The sequence below is a fragment of the Lycium ferocissimum genome, chromosome 7 (assembly GCF_029784015.1).
Source record: "Lycium ferocissimum isolate CSIRO_LF1 chromosome 7, AGI_CSIRO_Lferr_CH_V1, whole genome shotgun sequence".
Classification (NCBI taxonomy): domain Eukaryota; kingdom Viridiplantae; phylum Streptophyta; class Magnoliopsida; order Solanales; family Solanaceae; genus Lycium; species Lycium ferocissimum.
In genome coordinates this window covers 17,971,688-17,985,697 of record NC_081348.1, presented here as the reverse complement: position 1 = coordinate 17,985,697, position 14,010 = coordinate 17,971,688, and positions in this window count along the sequence as shown.

Here is a 14,010-nt window from a genome sequence, read left to right as displayed (position 1 = left end):
ACTTTTATCCCTTATTGGATAAGAAAAGTAAGATTAGTATCGACAAAAGTTACAATGTCGTGTGTGGGTTCCCGTGTGGGTTTCCGGGAACCCACACCTGACACTATAAATAAGTACTTCTTCTAATTCTTAAGGAATTTAGAGGAGAGTCTCCCCTCACACCGCTATCGCTCGGCTCAATTTTTGGGTGTGGATGCCGCACCATTTGAACTCCAAACTGTGGCTATAAATAGAGAGGCATTCTCACAGTGTTTCCCAAACAGAACTTTTCACAGATCTCCACTCCAAGATTGGATTTTTGACATTAGAGACCAAATACTTGGTAAATTTTGATCTTTGAATGTGCTCTATAAAGTGGATCATTATGTAACAATCACAAGATACAACAAAAGAAAATGCAAAAGAGAAGGAAAAAATAAAAGGTTTATTTTTGTCTTTGTATATGTAGAAATGGAAGAATATTGAAATTAATTTGACTGATATTTTCTACGTACTCCTTACCCTCTAAGGTACATATTTTAACTTTGGTAAGAATTCTCTTGGAAATGCAGAATTTTGCATAAATCATCACTGTATTAAAAGAAAAAAGAAATATGGTAAGAAATGTAGTAAAAGAAAATTAAATGAAAAGGTGCATTTATTTCTTTCATTCTTTATTTGAAAAGGAAGATATGGTACACATGGGCGTACTTCTTACCACTTTGAATTGAAATATGTAATGTACTCCCTCCATTTCATTTTACTTGGCCTTATATTAAATATAGATTTTTCTTTGCCTTATATTAAATATAGATTTTTCTTTTTACTCTTTCCGTCTCAAATTATCTGTCGCGGTTAACAATAGTTATCTCAAATTAATTATCGTTTTAGAAATTCAAGGCATAATTAATTATTTTTCTCTATTTTATCCTTAATAGATTTTGTCATTAATGAAGATGATACATAAATAGAGTAAACATTTAATGGAGAGATTATAATTTAAACATAAATAAGGGTAAAGTTAATCAAATATCCCTCCTAAGTAATATTTCTTATGGCCTTATGGGCGTGCAAAATAAAAAGTGACAAATAATTTAGCAAATCAAGAAAGATTTAGGGTCTGTTTGGAAAGCCACCTGGTAATTGGAATTGGTGTAATTACTACCCTAGTAATTACACAGCCTAGTAATTACATAGTATTATAATTGCAATGACCTGTTTGTTTGTCATAATGTAATTACAGTGTAATTACAAGCGTGTTGTTTGGTTGCACAAGTGTAATTACACAGTTAGTTTAATTTAAAAATAAAACTTAACTATAACAAATTTAAAATTAATATTTAAAAATATGTGTCTTTATAAATGATATTAAATTAGCTATTTAATAACACATAGTTTCTTGAAAATATGTTAATTAATAATCATATATTTGTAACTAATATTGTAAAAAATAGTTGATATATAATTTCAAATTAATAATATTTTTATTTTAATTGATTATAAAACTTAAAAGCATATTTTTTTTTTGTGAAAACATCATGGGATTTGATGTTTAAAAAAAAAAAAAAGAATATTTATAAATATAACGCCACAATATTATTCAAATGTTTAACAAAAATTCTATCAATTATAAGTAAAAAATAAACAACAAGCAATGTGAAATAAAAAGTCAATAGTACTAAAGCAAAAAAATTAAAGTCGAAAATATAACTTAAATTCAAAATAATCAAAAGATTTTTTTTTTTTAACATAATACTCTTATGCCAAATTCCAACATTACATAAGTAAGTTTCAATGTAATATAAGTAAATACTCCTATAATTCAAAAGAAAGGGAAAATATAAGTCTATAACCACATTCACAACAAAATTCTACTTTAATATCGTCACTCATTGTATGCCAAGTTTGTTAATGACTCATTCTTTCTAATATTAAGAGATGTAGTTTCCAAAATTAGAATAATAATACTATTATGCTAAATGAATAAAATAAATAAAATAAAAAATACAAGCAATTACATGAAACCACAAGAAGTAAAGGTTGGGAATGAGAAGAAAGGAAATGAAATATAAATAATATAAAAAGAAAAATATATTTATAAAAATAATTAAAAAGTAAAAATAAAAAATTAATTAATTAATAGAAATAAAAAATAAATTAGAAAAGCAAAGAAAAATAAATTAGAAAAGCAAAGAAATTAAAAAAAATTAAATAATATAAATTAAAAAAATTAAAAAAGAAAAGAAATAAAATAAAATAAAAAAGAAATAAACTAAAAAGTAACTCTGTAATTACAAGGTGTAATTACACCCAGTGTAATTACACCGTCAATTACAAATTCCCACCTAAGCGTGTAAACCACGGTCAAACAAAGCAGTATTGTGTAATTACACCCAATTACATCCAATTCCAATTACTGGTGGCTTTCCAAAAAGGCCCTTATTGTTTCTTTCAATATTAACTTTATCGTTAAATAATTATATAATGTAAGAGCAATAAAATTTAAATTTTCAAAGCATAATTAGTAAGAATAATTTAGTAAAACAAAGCATTACACAGGAGTAGTTTATAAAAAGGGTATCAAGTCAAAAAAAGGCAAGTAGACACAGAGGGAGGTAGGGAATTCGATATTGGTATGACTATCTTGGCATTCGCTTGGACTTTAATTTTGAAAGAATTTGAAGGAAGTATTGACAAAGGGGAGTTTTACATGATGGTTTGGATAAAGGTGGGGCTCCAAACTCTCAAGTTGTTGCGACGATATTGCATTTAATTAGTCAAATGCATGTATATTTGCACAAGGGCCCGTTTGGAATAAGTCTTAAAAAATTTATTTTTTGAATTTTTTGAGTGTTTTTTTAGTTAGGCTGAAAAATGATTTTGTCTTAAAATAAGTCATAAAAAATAATTGGGCCTTTTTTAGACATTTATTATAAAAAACATAAAAATTTTTTTTTAAACCCATCCAAACAGGCTCTTAAACTATTGAGAATCCCAAGGAAAAGTGTTTTTCTTGCCAAAGTGGTGGTTACCAAAGAAACTCCAAAATGTTATCGAGTATTTGTGAGTTGGTATTTAAATTTTGTTTTTGTTTTAAACAGAGGCAGAACCATGATTTGAAGTTTAGGAGTTCGAAATTTTAAGACAAGACAATTACGTCAAACTAATGTATAACAAACGGAAAATCTTAGGAGAGCCTCTTTTGTTTTAAAGTGGAACATTTCTTTTGCGTTTTTTAATTGTCAATCTTATGTTTTTACAAATGAAGTTATTTTTTTAAAAATCTGCAAATATAGAAAGGGCAAAAACGTGTAGCAAAGAGAAAAAATTGATTATCCCTTATGTTGATTATGGACTTATGTATCCTTAGCAAAAGAGGTAAAGGATGCCCACATCTTAGACGCGTGGGGCCTTTCTGCCCTTTTTCTTACCACTAAACAATCAACTTAACTTTGTAAGAGGGCTCGCACTTAACTAATTATATAAAAATTTACTGGATATTTTAATACAAATACAAGGTTTGCGTAAAAGTTATTGGGTTTTTTGCCCTCACGTTACTCTCTAGCTCCGCGCTTGGTTTTAAAAGGCGTTGCAAGTATAAAACCATGCTCTTCTCTCCTTCCTCACCTCCTTATTTCGAAAGTATAAACAAAATAAACAAGTAGGAAATCTGGTTTAATGATTAACTTTGTATAGTTGAAGTCGCATGGTTGGATGGAAGGTTACATTTGTATAGAGTTAATCTGTTGTATGTTGCATGTTGGAGATACACTTTTTAACACCTGAGTTGTAAGTGATGAACTAAAAAAATTGAGATATCCTGAAATTAGTACAAGATTCACAAACAATAAATAGAGCATTTAATAAAGAATATATGATGCCTACAGATAACATCTATGATTGTTTGCTTTTGCATGAGAATGCATGTAATATGGTGGCTGTTGTTGAGATCAAATGGCTAAATTATTGTGTTCTTTTAAGTTTGAAATTTATATGACAATATTTAGTCCATATTTTTTAATAAGCTACTCCCTCTGTTCAAAAGAGGAACTTTTATAAATCCTTGAAAATCTCTTATTTTTAGGGAAAATAAGAATTTGACTATATTACCTAATTAAATAGATTTGAGATTTGATCACTTAACACTTAATAAGACAAATTAAAAAAAAAAAGTTAATTCTTTCTTGATTTGATAAGTGGACACTCTTTTTGCTTAGTATGGTTCAAAAAAATTCTCACACGTTCGTTTGGTCAAAAATTGTGCAAAATGTTTCTTTAAATAAGTTAAACTAGAAATGAAGAAAATGACTCCGATGAAGTGGGGAAAACAAATCATCACAAGTAGCATTTCTCCCCTCAAACCCCAACGACTCCTACAACTCCGATGTCCCCACCCCAACCACCGTTTTTTAAAAGCTTTTTGGTTTTTTACACCACTCACCCCACTTGCGCGCCCCCGCTTCCCCCCCCCCCCCCCCGAACAAAAAAAAAGTACTGATTACACCTTTAAATATGTAAAATTGACAAGAAAATAAATAAATGTGTGTTGAAGTAAAATTTCAACATAAATAGATGATGGGTCAAAATAAATTTGAAGCTCAACCAAAAAAAACTCATGAAGCAAAACAAGGTTTTGAAGATTAGGAAAAACACAGCGGTGTGAAAATTTAAAATTTCATACAATACAATACATTGCTTAAAGCTTTTAATCAATCACAAAAGTACATGTTATATATATATGCAATGATACAATATTTTTTGTGGTTAATAAAAGATTTTTGAAAGTGTTTCCTAAACCTAAAAGGTGGGATTTTAAAAAAGTACGAGTACGTGTGTTTGAGAGATTTAGGAAGAACTCAAAAGGGTTTAATTCGTACTGAGTGAGAGAGAGAGACAGAGAGAGAGAAGGGTAAAGGACATGGGGGCGGATTCATTGTTGAAGGGAGAGAGATATCTCAAGTGTAATGGAGGCAAATTCATGTTGGAAGAGAGTGAAAGTCATCGGCAAAGGAAGCTTTGGCCGGGTATATTTAGCAGTAATGTCAGGAGATACTCCGTTACTGTAAACCATTGCCGTCAAACCTGCGGTATTCTCACGTTCCATGTGTTCATGTCAAACCGGTATTCATGACAATTAGTATTCACATATTCATGTCAGTTCAATATTCATGTTACTCACGTCCATGTTTCAGTTATCCGGTTATGGAATGTCATGCGTATTATGATGCTCAGTGAGAATGTTTGAAAAATGTTGAGATTTGAAAACTGATTCCAAAATTAGTTTCTAACCATGACCATATTCGAGGACAAATGATCCCACGGGGAGATAATATAACCCGTCTTTTAAGGTTTGATCCGTAATATGGGGATATAATGGAACCAATATGGGGGGTGTAGTAAGTGTTTTAAACTTCACACACATAACTAGTGTGTTCAAAATCGAACCGTAATCGTTAATCCAAACACGAAATAGGTTTATTGGATTTATTGGTATCGGGTTATTAATTAATGAAAAAAAGTTGAAATTTTATAGTTAGTGGCTAAGAAATGTCACTAAAAAAAAATTAAAATGAAAATGGTGCATTTATTTCTGTTGGGAAAAAACCAAAATATTCGTTTTTGGAAAAATTTGAAAAGGAACTTATTTATGGTAATGCGGTTCGGTGGGGAATGGGATGAAAGATATTTTATAGTCAAATTTTAAACACATGGGCGGATACGGTTTATTCATTTTCCTTATCTTCGTTAAAATTAATACCATTTATACTTTGAATAGAAACCCAAAAGCAACATTATCAATTCTCTCAATTTGCTAATTCTCCTTCTCTCAATAGTCTCCTCAGTCCTCACCCGTCGTCGTTTCCTCACACTAGACCACTGTTCAATCGTTTTCTCCAAGCCAACAACTTTGGTTCACTAATTATCTACTAAGTATAGTAATATCTAGTTGTGATATGCCATTAGGAGGGAACAATCAATGTGGGCTTCCTTTTTAACAAAAACGACAACTCTTGTTCCAACTTTGATTGGAAAAGCTGAAATCATCAATCTTTTTACATTTCATAATACTGCTTGCTTTTGCTAAACTTTCAAGTGCTTGGCCCTATTGTGTATGATTGCTGCACTTTTATTTTTTTTCCTAAGCATCTTTTGAGTCAATTTGATTACAGTTTTAGAAGTTTTATTTTCAAGTAGCTTTAATTTGTATATCTTGTTGATTAACTGTTAAACCATCCAATCTCTATTTACTAACTCCTTAATACCGATATTTATTGTTCATTAATGTATAGACATTTAAAAATCAATAACCGATAAGTCGAACTGTTAAATGTAATTATCGGCCCAATTCGCCCGATAAGCAACCCTAATGATAACCAAATACTATTAATTAACTTTTCCTAATGAAATTAATTATGAGAACCGATAGTTGAAGTTTAATTATGGAACGTCTCTAGTGTTGCCCTCGATCGTTGGAACTCTTACGCATATCCAATCTAAAATCGAAGACCTAAGTATAATTACTATTCCTGTAAAACAATGTGTAAAAATATTTGGCCAATTTTTTTTTTCAAGTTTTAAAATTGTGTTTGTTTCCAAACTCAAAGCTTTTTATGTAAAAGTATTTTCTTGCTGATCTCATCCTATGATTATTCAATATACATTCACATAAACGTCATCGGATTATAATAATTAGGACTAATTTATGTTGGTCCTTCTTCGGGCACAAAACAAGCCTAATCCTTTTTTCGTTCTTTTGTTGTCTAGGGGAATATATTTATCCTGTTCCAAATCATTAAACTTATTTAATTGCTAAAATAAATACTTAAATGAAAAAAGGAGATGATTCTTCCCTAACTTAATTAGTACATCATTTTCATAGAGTTGATGGAAAATGACTTAATAGATTTATTTTGACATATGAAAGCTCAAGAAAGCAATTTATATTTTTGCTTTTCCATTTTTTTCTCTTATGGGTTAGCAAGAAAACTAATTTTCTGCGTATTAAATTGATTTGTATCTATCATGGGCTCTACCAATTACCATTACTTAATAAATTTGCATTCTACGTGATTGATACAACGATATTAGAACGATTATCCAAATGACGTTAATTGTACTAAACTATAAACAATATATTATTTAATTTATACTCTAAGAAAAGGAAGTGATTTTTCAGTATAGTTATTAATGACCTTGATAGAATAAGTTAATCTAAAATAACAAATATTTTAAGTAAGATGATGATCACAAAATATCATCAACAATTGAGCTTCGAGTTTTCACTAAAATTAAAATACTTATAAATGCCTGCATTTAATTTGATGACAATAAATAATTATTAAGATTTTTTTCCCTCTAAAATAGTAGTATGTGTACTATGTTGTGATTTGTTACATCAACCAAATGATATTTTGGTATTTGAGCAAACAAAAACCTTTGATATTCAGATATGATAACATGGTCCATTCGAATTACTGTCCTACCTGTTGGGTTTAAGTCGGTGTAAATTGGAAATAGAGGAAAATAAAATAGAGGGAAGTGAAAATTTGAACAAAATCACTTTTACAAAGGAACTTTTATCCCTTATTGGATAAGAAAAGTAAGATTAGTATCGACAAAAGTTTGACAAAGTGGGGGGAGTTGACACTATAAATAAGTACTTCTTCTAATTCTTAAGGAATTTAGAGGAGAGTCTCCCCTCACACCGCTATTGCTCGGCTCAATTTTGGGTGTGGATGCCGCACCATTGAACTCCAAACTGTGGTTATAAATAGAGAGGCATTCTCACTGTGTTTTCCAAACAAAACTTTTCACAGATCTCCACTCCAAGATTGGATTTTTGACATTAGAGACCAAATACTTGGTAAATTTTGATCTTTGAATGTGCTCTATAAAGTGGATCATTATGTAACAATCACAAGATACAACAAAAGAAAATGCAAAGAGAAGGAAAAAAATAAAAGGTTTATTTTGTCTTTGTATATGTAGAAATGGAAGAATATTGAAATTAATTTGACTGATATTTTCTACGTACTGCGTACTCTCTAAGGTACATATTTTAACTTTGGTAAGAATTCTTGGAAATGCAGAATTTTGCATAAATCATCACTGTATTAAAAGAAAAAAGAAATATGGTAAAAAATGTAGTAAAAGAAAATTAAATGAAAAGGTGCATTTATTTCTTTCATTCTTTATTTGAAAAGGAAGATATGGTAAGAATCTTGAAATTAAACACATGGGCGTACTTCTTACCACTTTGAATTGAAATATGTAATGTGCTCCCTCCATTTCATTTTACTTGGCCTTATATTAAATATAGATTTTTCTTTTTACTCTTTCCGTCTCAAATTATTTGTCGCGGTTAACAATAGTTATCTCAAATTAATTATCGTTTTAGAAGTTCAAGGCATAATTAATTATTTTTCTCTATTTTATCCTTCATAGATTTTGTCATTAATGGAGATGATATATAAATAGAGTAAACATTTAATGGAGAGAATATAGCTTAAACATAAATAGGAATAAAGTTAATCAAATATCCCTCCTAAGTAATATTTCTTATGGCCTTATGGGCGTGCAAAATAAAAAGCGACAAATAATTTGATGATTGGGGGGAGTATTTGTCTATTTAGCAAATCAAGAAAGATTTATTGTTTCTTTCAATATTAACTTTATCGTTAAATAATTATATAATGTAAGAGAAATAAAATTTAGATTTTCAAAGCATAATTAGTAAGAATAATTTAGTAAAACAAAGCATTACACAGGAGTAGTTTATAAAAAGGGTATCAAGTCAAAAAAAGGCAAGTAGACACAGAGGGAGGTAGGGAATTCGATATTGGTATGACTATCTTGGCATTCGCTTGGACTTTAATTTTGAAAGAATTTGAAGGAAGTATTGACAAAGGGGGAAGTTTTACATGATGGTTTGGATAAGGGGTAGGTGGGGCTCCAAACTCTCAAGTTGTTGCGACGATATTGCATTTAATTAGTCAAATGCATGTATATTTGCACACTTAGGGCCCGTTTGGATTGGCTTTAAGGTAATGGGAGCGTTTTTCAGTCGAAAAAAATTTGGTGGTTACCAAAGAAAGTTGTTTTCCAAAATGTTAAAAATAATCGAGTATTTGTGAGTTGGTATTTAAATTCGAATTGTTTTTGTGGGTTTGACCCAACTTAGCCCAATAGGTGATTGTTCTCAAAGAAACTCCAAAATGTTATCGAGTGTTCATTTGTGAGTTGGTATTTAAATTTTATTTTTGTTTTAAACAGAGGCAGAACCATGATTTGAGGTTTAGGAGTTCGAAATTTTAAGACAAGACAATTACGTCAAACTAATGTATAACAAACGTCAAACTAATGAACAAGTACCGGAGAGCCTCTTTTGTTTTAGAGTGGAACATTTCTTTTGCGTTTTTTAATTGTCAATCTTATGTTTTTACAAATAAAGTTATTTTTTTAAAAATCTGCATATATAGAAAGGGCAAAAACGTGTAGCAAAGGGAAAAAATTGATTATCCCTGATGTTGATTATGGACTTAGGTATCCTTAGCAAAAGAGGTAAAGGATGCCCACATCTTAGACGCGTGGGGCCTTTCTAGTTTCTACCCTTTTTCTTACCACTAAACAATCAACTTAACTTTGTAAGAGGGCTCGCACTTAACTAATTATATAAAAATTTACTGGATATTTTAATACAAATACAAGGTTTGCGTAAAAGTTATTGGGTTTGCCCGAACCCTCACGTTACTCTCTAGCTCCGCGCTTGGTTTTAAAAGGCGTTGCAAGTATAAAACCATGCTCTTCTCTCCTTCCTCACCTCCTTATTTCGGAAGTATAAACAAAATAAACAAGTAGGAAATCTGGTTTAATGATTAACTTTGTATAGTTGAAGTCGCATGGTTGGATGGAAGGTTACATTTGTATAGAGTTAATCTGTTGTATGTTGGAGATACACTTTTTAACACCTGAGTTGTAAGTGATGAACTAAAAAAATTGAGATATCCTGAAATTAGTACAAGATTCACAAACAATAAATAGAGCATTTAATAAAGAATATATGATGCCTACAGATAACATCTATGATTTTTTGCTTTTGCATAAGAATGCAGGTAATATGGTGGCTGTTGTTGAGATCAAATGGCTAAATTATTGTGTTCTTTTAAGTTTGAAATTTATATGACAATATTTAGTCCATATTTTTTAATAAGCTACTCCCTCCCGTTCAAAAAGAGTGTCCACTAAGCCATTTATAAATCCCTTAAGAAAATACTGATTTTTAGGGGAAAATAGGTAATTTGACTATATTACCCTAATTAAATAGATTTTGAGATTTGATCACTTAACACTTAATAAGGGCAAATTAAAAAAAATAAGGTTAATTCTTTCTTGATTTGATAAGTGGACACTCTTTTTGCTTAGTATGGTTCAAAAAAATTCTCATGTTCGTTGGTCAAAAATTGTGCAAAATGTTTTCTTTAGGAAAACAAGTTCCTTAAAAATGAAAAAAATGACTTCCCAATGAAAGTGGGGAAAACAAATCCCACAAGTAGCATTTCACCAAACACCCACCCAACCAAACCCCAACGACTCCTACAACTCCGATGTCCCCACCCCAACCACCGTTTTTTAAAGCTTTTTTGGTTTTTTACACCACTCACCCCACTTGCAACGCCACCGCTTCCCCCTCCCTCCCCCCCAAAACAAAAAAAAAGTAATGATTACACCTTTAAATATGTAAAATTGACAAGAAAATAAATAAATGTGTGTTGAAGTAAAATTTCAACACTAGCAATAATACAAGTACCATGATGGGTCAAAATAAATTTGAAGCTCAACCAAAAAAACTCATGAAGCAAAACAAGGTTTTGAAGATAAAAAAGAAGAGGTAGGAAAAAAACAGCGGTGTGAAAATTTAAAATTTCATACAATACATTGCTTAAAGCTTTTAATCAGTCACAAAAGTACATGTTATATATATATATGCAATATATACAATATACAATTTTTTGTGGTTAATAAAAGATTTTTGAAAGTGTTTCCTAAACCTAAAAGGTAGGATTTTAAAAAAGTACGAGTACGTGTGTTTGAGAGATTTAGGAAGAACTCAAACGGGTTTAATTCGTACTGTGAGAGAGAGAGAGAGAGAAGGGTAAAGGACATGGGGGCGGATTCATTGTTGAAGGGAGAGAAAGATATCTCAAGTGTAATGGAGGCAAATTCATGTTGGAAGAGATTGAAAGTCATCGGTAAAGGAAGCTTTGGCCGGGTATATTTAGCAGTAATGTCAGGAGATACTCCGTTACCGTCAACCATTGCCGTCAAATCTGCGGTATTCTCACGTTCCATGTGGTCATGACAAACCGGTATTCATGACAATTAGTAATCACATATTCATGTCAGTTTAATATTCATGTTACTCACGTCCATGTTTCAGTTATCCGGTTATGGCATGTCATGCGTATTATGATGCCCAGTGAGACTTGTGTTGTGCTCTGGTTAGCTGGGAGGTGTTTGAGAAATGTTGGGATTGTCCTATCTACAAAGAAAATTCTGCTGAAATTTCTATAGAATTCTAGAATTAGTCCCACTTCTAGCCATGACCATATTCGAGGACAAATGATCCCACGGGGGAGATAATATAACACCCCGTACTTTTGGGCTAAGGTTTGATCCGTAATATGGGGATATAATGGAACCAATATGGGGGGTGTAGTAAGTGTTTTAAAACACCTTTCCATCAATATAAGGATCAGGTCAATCAGAGCTACGTATAAAAATTTATGCATGTTTTACTAAAGAGCTATCAATGGTGCTCGACCATGGGCACGCAACGCCAGCAGACTGGCGTCCCAGGGCCATGTCGCACGGGGAAGGGCAGCGAAATGAGGCCCATTGCGTGCATGAACGCGAGAGCGCGCACAGGGAGTGCTCGCTGTTGAGCACGCAATGCGTTCTCCTTGACGTGCGACCCCTGCAACCTTTTTAAGTGAGTTTTTCGTGATTTTTCATTTCATTCTTCACTTCTTCAAACCCTAACATGAATTTTCTCTCCTCTCCTCATCCTCCCACATCAAGGTAAGTCCCTCCCATGTATTTCTAAGTAACTCTAACTATTATACATGGATTATTAACAAGATTCTACTCTACAATTCTAGGGTTTTCAAGAAAACCCTTCTCAAGGATTCAAGTTCAGATTTTTGGGATTCTTCTTTGGGTGTTTTGGAGCAATTAAGGTATGTAGGGCTTCTATCCACATGTGGGAACATTTTTGTTCTTCCCCACGCTACGTTTGATTCATGAACACCATGTTTCGCCTTAGATTTCTAGGGTATTTGGTCTCAATTCATGATAAACCCTAGGTATATGTTCTTATGAAATTATATACAGTATATGTCAGGTTAAACATGTTTCAGTATTTATATTCATGAATGTCATTTTGATTTTCATGAATCTGTCTATAATCCGTGTAAACTCGTGATTTAAAGTCCATGAGTTCTTAATTTCAAGTCATCAACCCATGTTACTCTACTCCAATGATTTTACATGCTTTCCATATCTCATGAAAAATACATTTGATATATAGGTATATATTCATGTTAAACTATATACAAGTCATGTTTATGAAATCCATAAGTTCTTAGATACAAGTCCCGAACCAATATTACTCCATTCTATAATGTTTCCATGTTTCATACAAGTCATATTATATATCTATATACATGTTAGATTATATATACAAGTCATGTTATGCAAACCATGAGCTCAGATGCCATCTATATTCATGTTCATGTTTTGGGAGTAGCATAGGTTTACCAAGAAGGTGCAAACCACTTGAAACTACGTATTCCAACTTAGGGTAAGATCGCTCCGCCCAGTTAGGACGATACCTTCAGAATATTGATTGGATTTTTTCATGTCATGTTCATGTCTCATACGGCGGCAAGGTATGGGATTGCTCTGTTAGTTGGAGCAGGTACCAGACTCCACGTGCTCATGTGATGACTTCATGTTGTCGGTTATACTAAAGCTCTCCCACTTAAAATGTTTTACTCATGTTACATTTTGATCATGCCAGATCATGTTCATGTCCAAGTTTCCGTTATATTTTACAATTTACAACCTCAGTTATAGTTTCAGTTTCATATTACTTCACGTATCCATGTTATTGATTGGGCTGCTCTTTCCCCAAAAATCCCACTTATTGTTCTTTCATTCACTTGCTTTACATACAAGTACAATTTCAGTGTATTTACGTCCCTTTTTCTCGGGGGTCTGCATTTCACGATGCGGTACGGTTGCGGACGACAAGACCGGCCGTAGCCAGATCACATGTCACCACAGAGCCCCACTTCATTCGAAGTGTTATCTTGATTTCATATTCATGTCATGTTAGGCAGTCAGGTATCTGCGAAGGCATTGTCCCGATAATAGTTTTGTATTTAGACAGTGTCAGAGGTTTCATAGACTAATCAGTCATATCTTGTTGGGTATTCAGTCATGTTCGGCTTTGTGGGCTACACCATCATGTTTTTACGACTATTTCCACACTTAAGTTTTGAAAACAGTATTTTTAGTATTATTATGTTGTTACATGTTGTATTCAGACTTTTCATGTATTAACTCATAATCTGCATTAGTACATATCCTATATTGATTGATCAGCAAGCTACGTGGTTCGCGAGGCCACATGCAGCAAGTCACCGAGTGTCGTGTCACGTCCAGGCCTAGGTTCGGGGAGTGACAATAGGTTGACGGAGGGGGCATTTTAGAGCAAAAAGGTAAACGGAAGGCATTTTTGTACCAAATCCTACAGTTCAAGGGCAATTTAGGCCCTTTTCCGTCTAGAAGTATATCTTACCCCTAATTTTGCACTTTATTGCTTTGCTTATATCTATTTATAGTGATAGAGGTTCTTTCAAATTAATAAAATATTAGCTATTTGTTCCAATACACTACATTGGTTATTATTATAAAAAACTTATTAACAGATATGAAAATTTGAGTAGTTTTGTTCAAAGAATTCCAATT